The sequence below is a fragment of the Castor canadensis genome, chromosome 18, assembly GCF_047511655.1.
Source record: "Castor canadensis chromosome 18, mCasCan1.hap1v2, whole genome shotgun sequence".
Lineage (NCBI taxonomy): Eukaryota > Metazoa > Chordata > Mammalia > Rodentia > Castoridae > Castor > Castor canadensis.
In genome coordinates this window covers 15,315,305-15,333,550 of record NC_133403.1, presented here as the reverse complement: position 1 = coordinate 15,333,550, position 18,246 = coordinate 15,315,305, and the positions used below count along the sequence as shown (strand labels likewise).

Genomic DNA, 18,246 nt, shown 5'->3' with positions numbered 1-18,246 from the left:
CAGTCTCCACAATTAAACCAGGAAAAGAGCAAGGCAGAGCATTGCCAAGTCACAGCTAGGAGCTAGGTTGTCCTCTGGGAATTGAAGTAGTGCCACAAAGTGGAAAGCACATCCAACACTTGTTTGGTGGTAGTGAAGCATCTATTGCTGCCCAGAGAATTATGGACACAGGTGATGTCCTCACATAAGGCTGAGTTCAAAATTTAAGTCACCAAATTCTGCAGTGTTCCTGCCTTGACTTTCAGCTCACTGCAGGGCTGATTCCACATGGAGGCTGATGTATTTTCATTCTGGGTGGGGAAAAAGGAGGAACAATTTAAAAACAACAGTAGCAGTTGGCAAAAGAATTGCCCTATAGTGAAGTGAAATTTGTCAAAAAGAATTTTGCACACACTCAAGCATATACACCCGCAGGTATATCAATAGCAATGTTTTGCTTTATGTGGGGGAACAGATTGGTTTGATGGCTGGGATCACCTATCCTGTCCAGGATTGTGTCATCTTTGGCATCCTCTGAGAAAAACCCAAGGCTTTGTGTGCTGGGCTGATCCAGTGTCTCAAAATGTGGATGAGGCCTCTGTTCTGGCTTTTCCTGGGGACTGACCATATGCCAGTCAGGAGACACAAAGAGGACATCCTTTATTCTTTAGTGTCTCTGGAGCAGTCAGCTTGCTGTAGTGGCTCTTCATTGTGTGTGCTGGTCATCAAAGTTCTGCATTGTCTTCAATCTTCAATACTATAAGTGAGGTCATCTCTCAAGGCTTATTCCACTAAACCTCTGCCTAAGAGAAAACTTCCCCAAAGTGCATGGATATTTTGACCCACCAGCCTGCCCAGACCATGTTGAAAGCTACACAGAGCCACACTTAAACCCTAACCAACACTGTCCTCAGACGTGCCTGGCAAGACAGTAACCCAAATTTGAAGTGATAGAGAAGGGTTCACAACTGACCCCTCCTTCTGACCAGGTATGTTACCCTGGACAGGTCACTGTGATTCTCACATCCTCCCCACTCTCCCCTTTTTTTCATTGAATACTCACCCTAGCAATCTGCTAGCTAGGAAATCCTTGCTTTTACATGCCCATAGCTATCTGTATTACTGATGACAATCAGGGACAGTTGAAAGATATAGCTAATGCACTAATATGAAGAAGGCACAATTAGAAGGGTAGATAAGAGAAACAACAAAAAAATGAAATGCTGTCATTACAGCGCACATCTGCAATTGCCATACCTTGGAGGCTCAGGGAAGAGCATCTTGAGTTCAAGGCCATACTGAGCAACAGAGCCAGATGCTGTCCCTCAAATGAAAACAAAATGAAACAACTCTACCCTAGCCTGAGTTCCATAATGGTATACAGTGCCTGCATAGAAATGGATACATATGAACAAAATGGCTTATGCAAACTCACATATCTACATGCACATCCACAGCCCTGTGTATCCCTCAAGTAACTGGGGATGTTCAGGACACTGCATGATATTTGCAGATCTGTGAGTAATGCAGAGATGTGGAGACCATTGTTATGGTGGGAACTAGTTACTAGGTAGACAAGGGAATTCAGGGTGTCTGTCAGGACTAGGGCTGATCCTGGCTTTGGGAGAGGTAGGGAGCACAAGAAAGCCTTCCTGTTATCCTTGTGGTACCAGATTCCCAGATAGTGCACTTCCCACTCTGATAACCTCTCCTCTGCTCAAGGTCACTTGAGAGAGCATCAAGGCCACTGAGAATGTCTAACTTCACACAGTAATGCCATCTAAATAAAACTACATACATAGCCACACAATGGAGGATGGGCTTTCATGCAGGTGAGTGAGAATCCTGCCTCCAGCACCACACAGCAGAATGAACTATAGGCTATGAATGCCCAGAAACAGCAAAGAGAACCAAGCATCTGCTCTCATACATTGCAGGTCTGAGTTTTCCCTCTTTATGCCACATGAACTGCCTCCACTTCCTCCTGCCCTTACAGAGGAGGTGTCAACACTAGAAAGGAGGGATGCTAGGACCCAGGATTCCAATATCAGGGCCCTGTCCCGGGGGAGAATCTCAGGCTGATGGATAGGAGCTATACTACAGGTATTCATAGGTAGGATGCCCTGCTGGGTCTGCCTGCCAAAGGAGGAGCTGCTGTGTGATCCCCAGGGTCCAACTATTTGCTTTCCCTCTCCCAAGAGAGCAACAAAGGCTGCCATAAGGAGGGTTCACCAGAGTGTAAATGGCCCAATTCATGCCAGCCCTGACACCCACAAACCGGCTTCCTCTCCTTGCCCAAATTTGGCCTCCAGAGAAGAGTCTTTCTCTTCATCACATAGAGTTCTATGTATAATTTTTATTATCAATGAAATGTTTGTGCATGGCCCTCTCCTTCAAACCATATATTTTCTACAATTCTTGACTAAAAATTGACGTGAGCTTTGATGGCCGTAGACTGTTCAGTCATCACCCATGGAGGCCTAGGTGAAGTGTAAGAGGGTGAGAAATTATGACAAGGGCAAAGTCACAGAGAACAGAGATGTTGTTGATGTGTCATAACACACTGATTGTGTTCATTCAGTTAGTACTGGATTACATGAATGGATTCCATTCAACACTCAACTCTTTCTGAGCAGACTGTGAAGGGCCCTTGATTTAAAGTATTCCAAGGTGGTGTGTCACCTATTAGGGCACCTACCCTGCCCACACCCACCCTTCCATGGAAGGTGCTGTGAGGCCAAGTTGGTAGTTGTGTGGGATATGGCTTCTTTGATTCAGGTTCTCCTTATCATTCCTATCCTCCTGGAAGCTAAAATGACCTGTTACCACTAGGCATCAAGGTTTAGGTTGCTGTCCTTGATCCTGGGGATCATGTAGTGCCAAATCAGTGATATGCCCTTCACATTCATGATCCAAGGCCTTACCTTGGTGACTCTATGTCATACTTTTCTCCCTCAGGAAGCTGTCCAGCTTCTTGTCATGTTCAAAGCCTCTTGGGCACCCACTAACCAATCTATCCTTTCACACAAACACTCAGACTCTAAACTCCCTCTCACTTTCACTAAAGGAGTGAGGTCAATAGTTCTTTGGCTTCACTCAAAGTTCTGGCACAGGTGATCGGTGAGGGTCAGGATTTTCTGTTCCATTCCTGAACCTACATAGTAACTGGGCTGGCCTTTGTGCACTGTACTAAGTCGAGTTGAATTTTCAGGATAAGAAAATGGCCCTATTCATGTTGCTCCATGGATTTGAGTGGGAAAAATGACTCTGCATGAGGGAATACCAGATTGTGCAGAAGGAGTCACAGGAATGCCTGCCTCCACTATGATCTGCACAGCCACTTACATCTGTTAGCATGAACTACTCTGCCACCAATTTGGGCTGGAATGTCAAGAGTTGAGTGTTATACTTAATCAGCATCTTTTCTATAGCCACAGATGAAGGCCAGGTAGACCCGCATGCAGGAACCAGCATCATTGCTTGCTGGAGCTTTGGAGTCATTTGGGAGCTGTCTCGACCTCTACAGCCTCTGAATTAGCTAATTTGAGTCCCACATCATCCAAAGTAGCTCTGTCAGGTTCTGAAATTGGTTCCACACCTTTATGTGGTGAAAGAACTGCAGGAAAGAACAAGATCCTGTAATTCTGCCTTGCTTTCCAAAGGCAGATTACACTAAGTTTAGTTAGTTGAATGACTCTAGGAGAAGGCATTGGGCTTGCACAGCCAGGGATAATCCCACTGGGTCCTGGAATCACCCTCTAGGAATAATAATCAGAGACACCTACTCTGGGCAAGCAAATTGGGTCAATAGCTGGATGCTGCATTGCTAAATCACAGCAATGGTAATCCTTTTGGCTCACCATTTGAAAAGTCTGTCAAGTTCATGTTCTGTTGTAGTGAACCTTTAGTTGCTGCCCAGGAATGGGGGGATGAAGAGGGGGTCCCTAAAGAGCATTGAAGTCATCATCTTCTCCAGAATTTCTGCCTTAAAGAGTTTCTCTCTGGAGACTTCACAGGGGAAATGGGCAGACACATGTTCTCCCTGGTTTGGAGCCAAAGAGGGACAGTTCAAGCATGGAGACAGTAGCTAACTGGAAAACAGACTTTGTCATAGAGTCAAGTGAAATAGGAGGATCAAATTTTCCTGTATATACAGACAGACACATAGACACACAAACACTAACACACACCCACAAGAGGAGTGATCTGTTGTTTCTTTGGGAGATTAGAGTGGCTTGGGTAACCACCTTCAACTATCCTGTCCTGCCTTCTGTCACCTTTTGCATCATCTTGAAAAATATCCACTGGCATCATGGCCAAGTACTGACATAGTTTCTCCAGACATAGGCTGGCCTCCAGGGTTGGTTCTCCTGGGGAGTGAGCCTCTGCACAATGTGAGACATTGAGAAAACATCATTTACTCTGTAAGGATTAGAGAGATATGAGTTTGTCACAGTTGATCAGGACAGTGGCAGCATGGCCAACAGGGTTCTAAATTCTCTGGCCCATATCCAGGAAGTAAGGTCATCTCTGAAGGTCTCCACAACTGACACTTTGTCTCAGACAAGATAACTCCTAAGTCCACTATTCTGCTGAATGCTTCTTGGACTGGTCCATGTGGAAAATGAGATACTGCCACACCAACAACATGCCCACCACTATCTCCACATGGGTCTTAATGTGCCAGTGCCCAACTTTGAGGAGATCAAGTTAGGTTCACTCACAGTGTCTCTTTCCAACAAGGCATGTGACCTCAGACAGGTTGATTTTTCTTTCATGCCTTTCCTCGTTTCACTACTTGTAAGGTTGGGAGCCCTCATAGAAAGGGCTCAGTTAGCCATGGCTATCTTGCAGACCAAGTGTGGTTGTGCCCATATGTAAGAGGCTAAGGGAAGAGCCTGAGTTAAAGGATACACTGTGATCCATGAGCAGTCCTTATCTCTTAGAAAAATAAAACTGAAACACAACTCAACACAGGCCTGAATACCACAAAGCTATCTAGAGAAAATCACAACTTTATGCATAGGGATGTGTATGTACAGACACACAAAGGCTTATTATGAACATCTACATATTCACAGACAATCTTATATGCACTCATAGATATGCATGGGCATCTGTTTGAATACAGGCTTACAAGCAGACACACTGATAATGAGGATGAGGAATTCTGGCTCCCTGAAAGTAAAAATGCAGCCAGTCCACAGGGTTGACTAACATCTGCTCTACACTTATATTCATTTGAAGAGCTGAAGCCAAGTCAGCATTCCTGGATATGTTTTATTCCTCTTTTTCATACACATTTCCACGTGGTAAAATCTACTGGTTGAAACTTGCTTTCAGCTATCAAACGTTGTCAGTTCTCAAAATTATGCCTCAATCCTGCCCTTCTTGAAGGCAGACTTTGAAGATGTTTCAGCCTGCACTGCACATCCCTGATCAGGAGGGAATGTGTTATCATTCTGTCTGGCTCATCATCTTGTATTAAAATCTTAACCAAAGTGGTCTCCCTCCCTGTGTTGCATCTCAGCACTCCAGTACGACTTGTGGAGTCATCCTGCCAAATCAGCCTATGGATGGCTAATGTCCTAGATGATTACAAGCTTATGAGAAGCCCTGAACAAGGACACCCAACTGGGCTGCTTCCAAATTTCTGACCCACAGAAAATGAGTGAAGTAGTATTTTTTCTTGTTTTACTATGCTAAATTTTAGAGAAATCTCTTACACAGCTAATAGGAAACTTACAGATAATAGATGGCAGGCCCATATGCTAACTACTGGTGGCATCTAGCACTGTTCTGCAACCTCAGGGTCTTGCACTGGGAGGCAAGGAGCATCGTGATACCTGCTCTGCAAGAAAGCACCTATGGCCTCAGCAACAACCCTACCACGTGCATCTGATGGGGGTTGATACTTAACAAGACTGAACTGATACAAATGTGCTAAGGGAGCTCTGGCTCATGGACTCCTCCTCAGTTCAGTCACTGCTAGAAGCTGGGGTGTGGGAATTGTTTCTCTCATAGAAGAAAGATCTCTGTTATTTCAACATGCTCCTTAAATTACCTGAATTTCCAGAATCTGAAATTCAAGTTGAAATGTAATTATGTGGAAATTTCTTATAGTTGGTATATCTGTAGAAAATTCTGCATAATCTATAAATTAGAAAAACAAGCATTTTATATGCAAACAACAATTTTATTCAAATATTTATTTTGTATGAATATCTACAACATATAGAAATATAAAAGTATATATTAGTAATTGTATTTAAAAATCTGGAAGAATCTGTATCAAGGTGATTAGCCTTACAAAATTGGATACTTATCAATTTATACTTTGTAGTTCTCAACTATACCAAAAGTCAAGGTAAACAGAAATATACATATAAAACACTAGGTAAGTTTGAATCATGTTAACTGTTTGATGTTTTTCTTTCTTTTCTGTTTTTCATCATTATCTTGTCCTTGTATGGATTTGGCTTGACATGACAGTAGCCATCCTGTTTCATAACACTATAGTAGCCCCAGAGTAACCCTAGTCAGTTTTTCCAACAAACGCTATCAGACAAAATCATTAGAGACATTCATGGAGCTTTAAATAGGGATTCTGGCTCCCAGATGCACCTGACTCTCAATATTAAGATAAACTGAGAGCATTCCAGCTGGAATGAAGTCGCTTTTGTCCTAACTCACAAATTTGTCATTCTTCATAACCAATATTTAGGGAATCCAAGTGGTCTTGCTGCCACCTAGAGCCATGCTTCTGGCAGTAACTCCCCTCAATAAATTCTACTCTGTGCAACTGTAGATATGTCTAGCCCTCTTGCTTTTGTCTCACAGCACCTAGGGTGGACCACATACGTTAGGACCAAGTTGTTCTAAAATATTCTTGAAGACAATAAATGGAACCCACATGCTTAGCTCTGTTACCTCTCAAAATGTCACTAATATGAATGCTATTTTCAAAATATGACATGCATTTTTTTGTGGAACAAGGGTTTGAATTCAACATGCTCTACTGTTTGAACCACACTTCCAGACCATTTTTCTCTGGGTACTTTGGAGATGGGGTTTCACAAAGTATTTGCCTGTGATGGCATCAAACCATGACCATCCTGTTCTCAGCCTCCCAGTAGCCAGGATCACAGGCAGGAGCCAATGGTGTCCAGCAAGCATATTTACATTTAAATATACAGAAAGTTCTTTGTTTGCATCTATTTAGTTTGGCAGCACTGAGGATTTATCTCAGCACCTCAAGCAAACCACCTCTTGAGTCAGTTCTTTTCCTTTTCTTTATGTGGGAGGCATTAACAAGGTTTATTATATTTTTTATAAACTTTTTATTAGGATATTCATTATATGGAGAGAATTAATGATGAAAATTGTGAATAGACTTGTACTGTACATTGGTTACATTGTCCCTATTATCTCTTCCCCTTAACCCTCTCCCCACCCCACTTAAAGCAATTGCAAGTTTTCTTTGTTCTATTTCATAGAGGTACATTAAGTCCATCAACCATATACCATCACGCTAATCTCCTTCATTCACTCTCATCCTCCTACTAGTACACCATTACACACTGTATCCATTTTACAATACAGTTTTTCATTATTAAGTTGGTGTTCAAAGGGGTTTCTCAATGTATTCCCAGTGTGGGTAGACTCACCAGTTCTTTGGCTTTTAGTTTTGCTTATTTTTTTCTCATGTGGACTCTTGCACTTTTGCTTGGGCCAACCTGATCCGTCAATCCTCCTTATTTCTATCTCCTGAATGCCTGGGATTGCTGGCCTGAACCACCTAACTCAGGTTGATTTTAAAATAGGGTCTTGTTAGTTCTTAGTTGAGTTGAACCTGAGGCTCAATTTTTTTCTCCATCTCCAGTGTAGGTGGGATTAAAGGCATTTGCCACCATAGCCAGCCAACATGCCCTATTCTGAAGTTCAAAGCTGACTCATTTTTCTACATATATGTTTACCTATGTAACCACCACCCAGATCAAGAAACAGAAATCTATTATACACCATAAACACAATTTTAACTTTAGGTTGGCATGCAGTTTGTGAAGGAAATTATTTTTAGAAGGGCACAATTCTACAAGGGTAAAGAGAAAAGGAAAGATAAGTGCAAATTAACTTTGGAAGCTGGAACTCATTGGGATAAGTTGAATAGTACATGGACAAGTAGAACTGACTTGGCATATCCAGGAAAATTGAAACCTAAGACAGCAATGGGGAAAGCCCAAAGGCAAGTCAATTTACATAGAATGCTATGAAGTTTTTCAGTATTAATAGAACCAACTTATTCCACTAAGATGATTGTGAACTTAGATGCCAAGTGTAGTGGCATATACCTGTAATCCCAGCAGTCAGGAGGCTGAAGCCAAAGGATCACACATCAAGGGTAGCCTGGACTACACAGGGAGAAGGAAAGCAAAGAGGAAGGGGAAGGAAAGGAGAAAGGATGAAAAAATAACAATCTACAACATAAGTGAACGTCAAAAAAGTCAGTGTTACAAAAGACAAAGAAGGATCAACCATATTAAAGGAAACTAAAGAAACATGACAACTAAATGGAATGCCTAATTATGATTTTATGACAAGAAAGACTCAATGTGGTTGAGATGTTATTTCTTCCTCACATTACCTATAGATTCAATGCAACCCAACTGAAATCTCAGCAAGCTGCTTTGTGGATAATGACAAGCAGACTCAAGAGTTTAAAACAGGCATATGAATTAAATAAATTCTCAAAGGGAGAGGAATGAATGATCAGTATATACAAGAAGAAGTGTTCAACTTCCCTTGCTACAAAAGATGTGCAAATCACAACACTTAGATTTCATCTCACCCCAGTTAGAATACCCATAATCAAGGGCTATAAAAACAACAAATGTTGGTGAGGATGTGGTGAATAGGAACCCTTATACATGCTGGTGGGAATGCAAATTAGTACAACCACTTAGAAAACCAGTATGGAGATTCCTCAAAAAGCTAATGATAGAACTGCCATATGATTCACTGATACTGCTCCTGGGCATCTACACAAAGGTTCATAAGACAGGATACAACAGAGGCACCTATACACCTATGCTCATTGCAGCCCTACTCACTATAGCCAGGCTGTGGAAACAAACCACGTACCCTGCAACTGATGAATGCATAAGATAATGTGGTATATATACACAGGAGCTTTACTCAGCCAGAAGGAATAATGAAATAGAACAAAGAAATCTCTTGGAAATGCTTTAAGTGAGGTAATTTTTAGGGGGAGAGATGATCAGGGCAATATAACTAATGTACAATATGATCCTAATCAAAACTATCACTATGAGTTGCCCCAGTATAATAAACAGATCCCAATAAATTTTTTAATAATAAAAATAAGTAAAGAAATGGGAGGAAGCAAAAAGAGAATCTCTAGTTTACATGGAAAGGCAGAAGATGGGGATATATCTCAGAGATTGAGTGCATGCCTAAAAGGCACAAGGCTCTGAGTTCAATCACACCACAGCAGGAAGAAAAAAGGCAAAAGATGCAGTTCAGCCAGCACAATACTGAAGAATGAGGTCAGAGAATTGACACTACCCAATTTTGAGACTTACCACTTACAGTAATAAAAAGTGTGGTGTAATCAAGTCCAGAAATAGACTCACAAATACAGCAAACTGATTTTCTTTAGCAGTGCAGTGTGGAGTATTGAGTTGGAATTCAGGGCCTCACATTTGTTAGGCAGGCACTCTACAGCTTGGGCCACACCCTCAGTCCAATTCTGTTTTAGTTGTTCTTCATATGGGGTCTGGTGCTTTTCACTCAGGTTGGCCTGAGACAGTGATCTTCCTATGGACATTCTCCTATGTAGCTGGGATTAGAGACATGAAGCTTCACACCCAGCTTATTTGTCAAGATGAACTCACATTAAATTTTTGCCCCTGCTGACCCTGAACTACTACCCTCCTGATCTCCACCTCCAGAACAGCTGAGATTATAGACAAGAGCCACCATCCCTGGCTATAAAGTGATTCCAGACAGAGGAGCAAAGGAAGTTCAATGGAGAAAGGATAGTCTATTCCACAGAAGATGCTGGACATCCATGTGCAAAAAGTAAGTAAAGCTAGATATGAGTTACAACTTTTACAAAAATTAGTGACAGACATACATGTAAAACACAAAACTAAAAAACCATAGAAAATAAAATAGAATAAAATTAGGTGACCTTGGGATTTCTGCATGAAAGCAAATATGTCAAAATGCAGTAAACATGGTATTTTGGATAAAGGTAAAAATAGCCCAGTTCGAACTCTTTATTTTGTAGACAACAAACTCAGGTTCATAGCAATATTCTGAATTTTCTGAGATCCAGGCTTCATTTCTTTTCTTTATGGAAGTATAAAATGCATGTGTAAATTGCTTGTAAAGATAAACAGTGTGCCAAATTGTAATGTCAGTACTTGTTAATTTGAGCACAGATTTTTTTGGCGAAACTGGGGTTTGACCTCAAGGCCTCATGCTTTCTAGGTAGGCATTCTTAGTGCTTGAACCACTCCGCCAGCCCCAGAATTTTTTTTAAATGAAGAAGAAGTGTAACTAGGAATGGCTACACTTCTTATAAGTAACAGAAGAAGAATGGAGGGCTGGGGATGCAGCTCACTGGGAAAGCACTTGCTTAACATGTGTAAGGCTCTGGGTTCCTTCCCCCAGAACCACACACACAAAAAGATGGACTTCATTAATATTCTATTTGTTATGATCTCTATACTATATGCACAAATGTGGACACACAATTTAAAGAATAATAAACACTTATGTATGCCTTAGATTCCTTGAAAAATAGAACTTACTAATACACATGAAGCCTTGCCATTCTTCTCCCCAGACATAACCACTGTTGTGAATTTTGGGAAATCCAGACATTGCTCTTTGTTTTTATCATGTTATAGCTATTCCTTAACAATGTAGCAATTAGTTTGATATGGTTTTGCTGTGTTTGTTCTTTTGGGGGTTCACTGAATTTCCTTAATTTAAAGATCTATATTCTTAATAAAATTTAGAAAAAAATTTAAATGGTGAGAGTATATTTTTTATCAAAAGTAATGAACATCAGAAGATTTCAAAATTATTTCAAAATAATCAACTATTAAGCCAAAGCACTTACTCCTCACAACATGCTTTTAGAACTGACAAAAGGCAGCAGAAGTCCTCATTAGTATATTGCTGTGAAATCATGAAAAAATTAAAGGTAAAGAACAGGGGCCAGGGTCAGTGGTTCATGCCTGTAGAAATCCCAGCTACTTGGGAAGCAGAGATTAGAAAAACATGACTCTAGTACAATTCAGGCAATAAGTAAGGAAGACCTGGTCTACAGGTGTGGCTCAACTGGTAGACTGCCTGTGCATGTACAATGTCCTGAGATGAAAGTCCAGTACCACGAAACAAACTCCAAAATGTTGAAAGACCCCCATCTTAATCAATAAGTTAGGCATGGTGGTAGGTGACTGTAATCCTTCTGCATGAGGTTGCACAGTGAGGGGGGTTGAGGTCTGAGACACACTATTCAAGATTGTCAACTGAGTGCTGGTAGCTCATGTCTGTAATCCTAGCTACACAGAAAGCAGAGATCAGGAAGATTGTGATTCAATGCCAGCCTGAGCAAATAGTGTGTGGGACCTTATCTCAAAAGAACTTAACACACACAGAAAAAAAGAGTTGCTCAAGTGATAGAGAACCTGCCTGGCAAATATGAGGCTCTGGGTTCAAACCCCAGTACCACCGATGAATAAATAGATAAAAAGTTTCACACATGGCTACCCTTACCTTTTTTTTTTGGTGGGACTGGGTTTGAACTCAGGGACTTACTCTTGCCAGACAGGCACTCTACTGCTCAACTTGGTCTGCTAACCCAATGTGGCTGTACTTTCTGAGTCCCATCTCTTCCATTCAAATCATTTCAAGTCTCTAGATTCCATCACTTCAATTATATAAATAACTGAATATACCCCTGTAGTGAGCTGCCAAAGACCCACTGAGCTCTCTCACTCTCCTAAGAGTTATTTCAGTAGAAAAATCAGAAAGCATTTTCAAAAATGATTTCTGCTAAAGAATGTTGTTCTTGTCTGAACAAATTTCCTCACATTCACTTGCAACAGTAAATAACCTTCCTCTCACCTCTCAGGGCACCTTAGATCCTTGGCAATAAAACTTAGTCATTATGACCAGATCACTTCCTTCTGGCAAAAGCTTCAGCTATTGATCAATTATTGACCATAGGCAATGACAGTTAGGAGTAGTGCAGTAGAGTGAGGCAGCTTTCTTGTGAGTGATGAATGTAAGATTTATAAATTAATGTTGGGTGTAATGGTCACACCTGTAATGCGAGCAAGTAGAAGGCTGAAACAAGAGGCCGCCTGGGCTATGATGCACAACTTGTCTCAAAAGAATAAAAATAGGCTTAAAAATAGGCTGATGACATTGCTTAAGTGGTAGAGCACTTGCCTAGCATGCATGAGGCCCTGGAGTGTGTTAAAATCACAAATACCACATTACTCTAACTTGACATTACTCAAGGACACTGTTTTGTTCTTTAATATTTACCTTAGGTGACTTTTAAGAGATTGGGGGCTGGACTGCGGCTCAAGAGTTGGAGCACCTCTCTAGCATGCAAAAAGCCTGAATTCACACCCTAGTGTCACAAAAATAAGTACTGAGCAAATATGATGTTAGAAAGATGCCTTACTGAACAAGTACACCATGACAGTGAACTTTCAGATTCTTAATTCAACATTGTGATAACCAAGTTCCTGTGCATAGCAAGGTGAGCATCAAAAGTACTTCCAGATTAAAATAATGCTTACCCATTTTGGTCATCTCAGAGGTCAGAAGTCATTGTCTTCCTGCAGAATTTCTCATGTTGAAGACATTCAGCACATGTAGAAATGACAGTTATGATTTTAAATGTCCAAGTTGGCTTCTCAGGTCTTCTGAAGGGTCCATCTGACAGATTCTTATTTGTGTATTTCCTGAAATGATTTTCTAAAAAAGCAAATATCAGAAAAAGTTATTCCAACTGCTAATAATTATTTCACCTAATACCCAATTTTTCTCAAAACATTCTCTTTTTGTTCCTCATGATCTCTTCACATGGACCTATAGATTTCCTCAAAACCAATGTGACTAATAACACCACAATTTTAAGTGTCCACAAAAAATACCCAAATATACTACTGTATTTGTACACCTGGGTGAAACAGTGACAAAACTTTTCTCAAAACAGCATCTAAAGGTGCCTTGAACAGCCATGGCTGCATAGCAGAATGCAGGGACAGGAGCACAGTGGGAACAGAGCACAGGCAGTTTTAAATATCTCTGACCTGCAAGGAGGTGAACTACATCATGAAGTTAATCTCACCTGTAAGTTCATGTCCAGATCCCAAATGCTGTGGTTATGGGGATGACCTAACATTACAAGCATGTGGTGATATGTTTTTCACATTTTCAAATAATTCATCCAGTGGAATACATTAATTTAGTGTGATCTTTGGTCACAGAAAGTATTACTGGAAATAATTTACATCAAAGTATTTTGTGAAATGAAAGAATATAGAATATAGAATATTGCTGCTGGAGTTACCAATTATTTGGTAAATCACAAGTGTAAAGATTTAGGTTATTTTACGAAGGTATATTATTTATGTAAAAACACTATATGAATGTGTATCTGTTCATCCATATATATATGTGTCCAATGAATGGATTAAGAAAATGTGTTATTTATACACAATGGAATTTTATTTAGCCACAAAGGAGAATGAAATTTTGTCATACTTAAATAATAGATGGAACTGGAGAACATCATCTTAAGCAAAGTTAGCCAGGCTCAGAAGGCCAAAAATCACACATTCTCCCTCATATGTGGATTCTATATCCAAAACAAATGCAGTAATATTATTGGACATAGGTCACACAATAAGGGGAGAACATGCACAGGAGGAATAGGAAAGTGAAAGGAAACAAAAACCCCAAATGTGGCTGATGTGCTTTCTGTATAAGAGCAAAGAAAGCAATCTTAAACTGGCACAGCGCAGTATGGGAAGGGGACCAAGAAGTAGTGAAGTGGTCTGGCAGAGATGAACCAATGTGGAATGCAATACATAAGTGCATGGAAACAAAGCTAGGAATCTCTCTGTATAGCTATCTTTATCTCAAACTAGCAAAAATTCTGTGTCTTTCTTATTATCTCCTATGTTTTCTCTTCAACAAAATCAGAGAACAAGAGGGCAGAACATGTTCTTCCAGAAAGGGGGGTGAGCAGGAAGTGTTGGGAGGAGGGGGAGGTGAATGAAAAAATGTATACACATGAAGGTAAATGTAAAAGTCATAAAATAAAACAAAACAAAACAAAACAAATTGTGAGGGAAGTCACTCTAGATGAATGTGTCCCAGATGTACTTCATAGTGTTAGCAGTGGGTGGTCTCAGAAGTACCTGGTTGAGATCTCAGGTGTTTGGCATCCTGAACAAAGAACAGGATGGAGACAAACAGATTGCAAAGCAGCAGCAAAGCTTTACTGAAAGTAAAGGGAGAAAGTACACTCCATGAGAGGGAGATGCAGTGGGCTTAAAGCAAGGTGGATCAAGAGTAGTACCTGGAGTTCAAGAGCCATATACTTTGATTAAGGTGGGAATTTGTATGTTTATATGTGGGGTGAGAAATATCGGGAGAATTTGGGTAGTACTTAGGAGTAGATTTAGGTAAATGATAGATTTGATTGATAGGCATATTGTGCATGTGAATTCACTCATTATAATAGTAGGCATGAGCTGCAGTTCATACCCATTAGGTTGTAATTAGGTTGTCTGGGACAAATAGGTTACTTTGCACCAAGAATTTTCCCTTATGTGCATGACTTTATTGGGCTAAATCCTTGTAGTTATCATCCTTCTCACTCTGGATGCTTCAGTTAGTAGTTACTTTTACCACAAAAGGGGCATTTTTGAGTCATTTTGGGGGGAGCTAGAGCACCTGTTACCTATCAGGCAATCTTCAACGAAGCCACCTGTTCCAAATGTGCTTGTTTGTGTACTCTCCCTGAATTTCTGGCTTCAGCAGCAACATACTTTTACTTTATCCAAAACTAAATGATTGCTATTCCTTATAGGAGAACTGTGTATGCTCAATCTTGTATTGTGGTATTAAGTAACACCCCAATTTTCTTTTTGGGTGTCCAGGAAAATAAAATTAAAATTCAAACTTAGCTACATGATTATGTATAATAAATATGTGAAGCACCTATAACCTATTTTAATTTCATTATAGCTCTGGCATTTTAATATTTGAAAGATGGCAGATAAATGCCAGTGAATGCTATACTGTATTTTATTAAACTCAGACTTTCTCATCTATGGTTGGCATGATGGTGTTATCTTTTTGTCTTTTCCTATTCATGTTTAAATATATATGTACAGACATAATGTTTGTAACTCTAGTGTACAGACACAATTTTTATTAAAAATTAAAAACCAGACACACTGTTCTGATTTGATACACAGTAATAAACATACATTCACTATATCTTAAGTACCTTCTTTTCACTGTCATCTTTCTAGTCATACATCTCTGAGACTTAGGGATTAGAGATTTAAAATTCATATAGAATCAAAAAATGAAGAGTTAGGACTCTAAAACTTTTGAAATCATCATTCAAATTGACAGCATAATATTTCATCAACAGGATCCACTTCAATGTACTTAACCATTGTCTTCTTCAGCTGCTCACGATGCTTTCTTTGCTTTTTCCTTTTCTTTTTTGGTGCTGAGATTGAATCCAGGCCTTGTTCATGTTGAGCACACACTACACATCACCAGTACCCTTCCCAATGTTTTCTGTGTAATAGCTCCTAATTTAGCCCTCATGTACAAATTTTTGCTCTTGGTCACTGTTCCAAAGGAATTATTGTCCTTGTTCCCTGAATTAACATGTTTTCTCATCCCTTTGCAACCAGGTTCCAATAAAAAGGTGTGCTATTGCTGGGCATCAGTGGCTCCTGCCTGGAATCCTAGCTACTCAGAGACAAGGAGGAGCACAGCTTGAAGCCAGCCCTGGACAAATAGTTCACGAGACCCTATGTTGAAAAAACCCATCACAAATAATTGGCTGGTAGAGTGGCTCAAGCGATAAGAGTGTTGACTGTCTACCTAGCAAGTGTGAGGCCCTGAATTCAAACCCTGGTGATGCCAAAAAAAATCACATAAACCCTAATTTATACCTTATACATAATACATCAAAACTTATATTGGTTGTACCCATAATTCTCACAGGGCTTTGGCTGTGTTTTATGCACTGTGAACAATCTCTAATTCTACATTAGGATTACACTAATTTTGTCTTGTACAATTGTAGAAATAAAGGTGTCTGTTACCTGCGTAGTATTTAATCTTTGTGTTCTTTACTCATATCTTACTATTGCCGCTACAAATTGCATTCTATTAGTCAATTCCTGGATATGTGAGGAAATTGGATGTGTTTGGAGGGGGTTGGCAATCCATTCTCCCTTGATGATCCTGCAAGTATCCAAGATACTCACAATGATGTAGTAGTTTGGAGGCTTTGATCATACCATCAAGGAGACATTTCAGTTTGCAAAAAAAAAAACTTTTCTGGGCTGCCTATCACCAATGTAAATCCTACTGTACAGCAATCACTGTTCTTTTCCAGGACTAACATCAGTCAATGTAGATAATCTGATGCTGAAAATATCAACTAATGTTTTCACGTCATCAATAACGTGTCCCAGCCTTGTTGATGACTGACCTCTGGTAGGATCTGCAAGAACAGCACCTTTTTCCCCCTCAGCAAAAACCAAATTTATTCAGCTGATATTTTAATTAAGAAACACTATAAATCAGGACCTCCATAGTTTCAGATACTCATTTATGAAGTGTGTGGTCAATAGCCACACCTGGAAGATAAAAAAAACTTTAAAAAATTGGTTTAGCTACGTTAAAATTGGGGAAGGGGGACACCTTACTAAAGGGTTAAGTTTCACAATGGTAAAGCCAGTGGTTTCTCCTCCTGGAGAGTCGGATTTTAAAAAAAGTTTCAATCACTCACAAAGAGCTGGCTTCTTAATGGAACTGCAAAGGTCAGGCCCACTGATGGCTCCAGAGTCCATAACAGATCAGAAGAGCCTGGGGTTTTCAGCCAATCCCACACACACCATAAATAAGGAAAGCTGGTAGGGAGGACAGGAAATAATTTATGACTGCTTCTGAGAAAGCTGGTGGTACAGCCAAGAGTGGCCATGGAATTCTGGAAAGAATAAAGCATGAAAAGCAAATAACTTTCCCATGTGCCCTGCTCTGCCTGAGTGTCCTAGAGAGACTTCATGTGGTGGAAAAGCTGTCAGGGCACCTTTTTGGAGCAAGAAAAAGAAAAAGACACCTGCAGTGAGTTAGTGCTCCCAGGAACCCCCAGCCACCCACTTACACCCAACCTGACCTTGAACCACAAAAGGTAAATTTTTACATTCTTCTTCACTCAAGGATTTCTTTGCACAACAATTGTAGCACCATTTCAGTAAAGTTGTCCCCTGCAAAATAATGAAGAAGTGTTGCTTATCATTAATTTTTGAGTATTATTAGAAAGCCTCACCATTCCTGCCCCTCAGCACCCCATGTTTAGACAATTCAAGCACACAAAGTCCCCAAGAGCTAAGTCAGGTACGGGTCCATGCAAGTAGCTGCCATAATTCTCCCAGTTTATCTCAGGTACTCACCACGGGGTGGTTGGGGAAATCCTCATGGGCATGCAAGCACTCAGGGCCAGTGCATTTCTCCATGCTGCACATTTTCTCTGACAACCCTGCCAGGGCTTACAACATCTGGGCTTGATGTCTCTCCCCAAATGCCTCCCTATGGTGTGGGCTGTCTCTCCCCAGGATGGAGACAGCAGCTTCTGCTGGGGATTGATGGGAGGCAGAATGATGTTGGGGTCTGAGCAGCGAGGTTCTCTTCCTCCTCCAGAGGCCTGGGTCAGTGCAAGACAACTGAGGTTTGTGGGGTGACCAATCTGAGCCACTGAAGATGCTCACCCCCTCCAGAGGTGGTAGTGGGGTTCATGGCTGCACCTTGGCACTGGCTCCTAGGAGCCTCCAGAAGGCCTCTTGATGAGGTTTCCAGAGAGTACTGGCTGCTGCAGAAGACTTTGTGGGTCCTAGTCAGCAGAGTGGTCCCGTTTGGGTCTACTGTCCCTGGGCTACAGCGCCCTGGATTCAT

At 40.7% G+C, this 18,246-nt stretch overlaps 1 pseudogene; it reads right to left on the bottom strand.

Annotated features, from left to right (window-relative positions):
* Positions 1 to 18,246, bottom strand: part of LOC109679550 (metaxin-3 pseudogene) — a 46,688-nt pseudogene extending 28,442 nt beyond the window's left edge.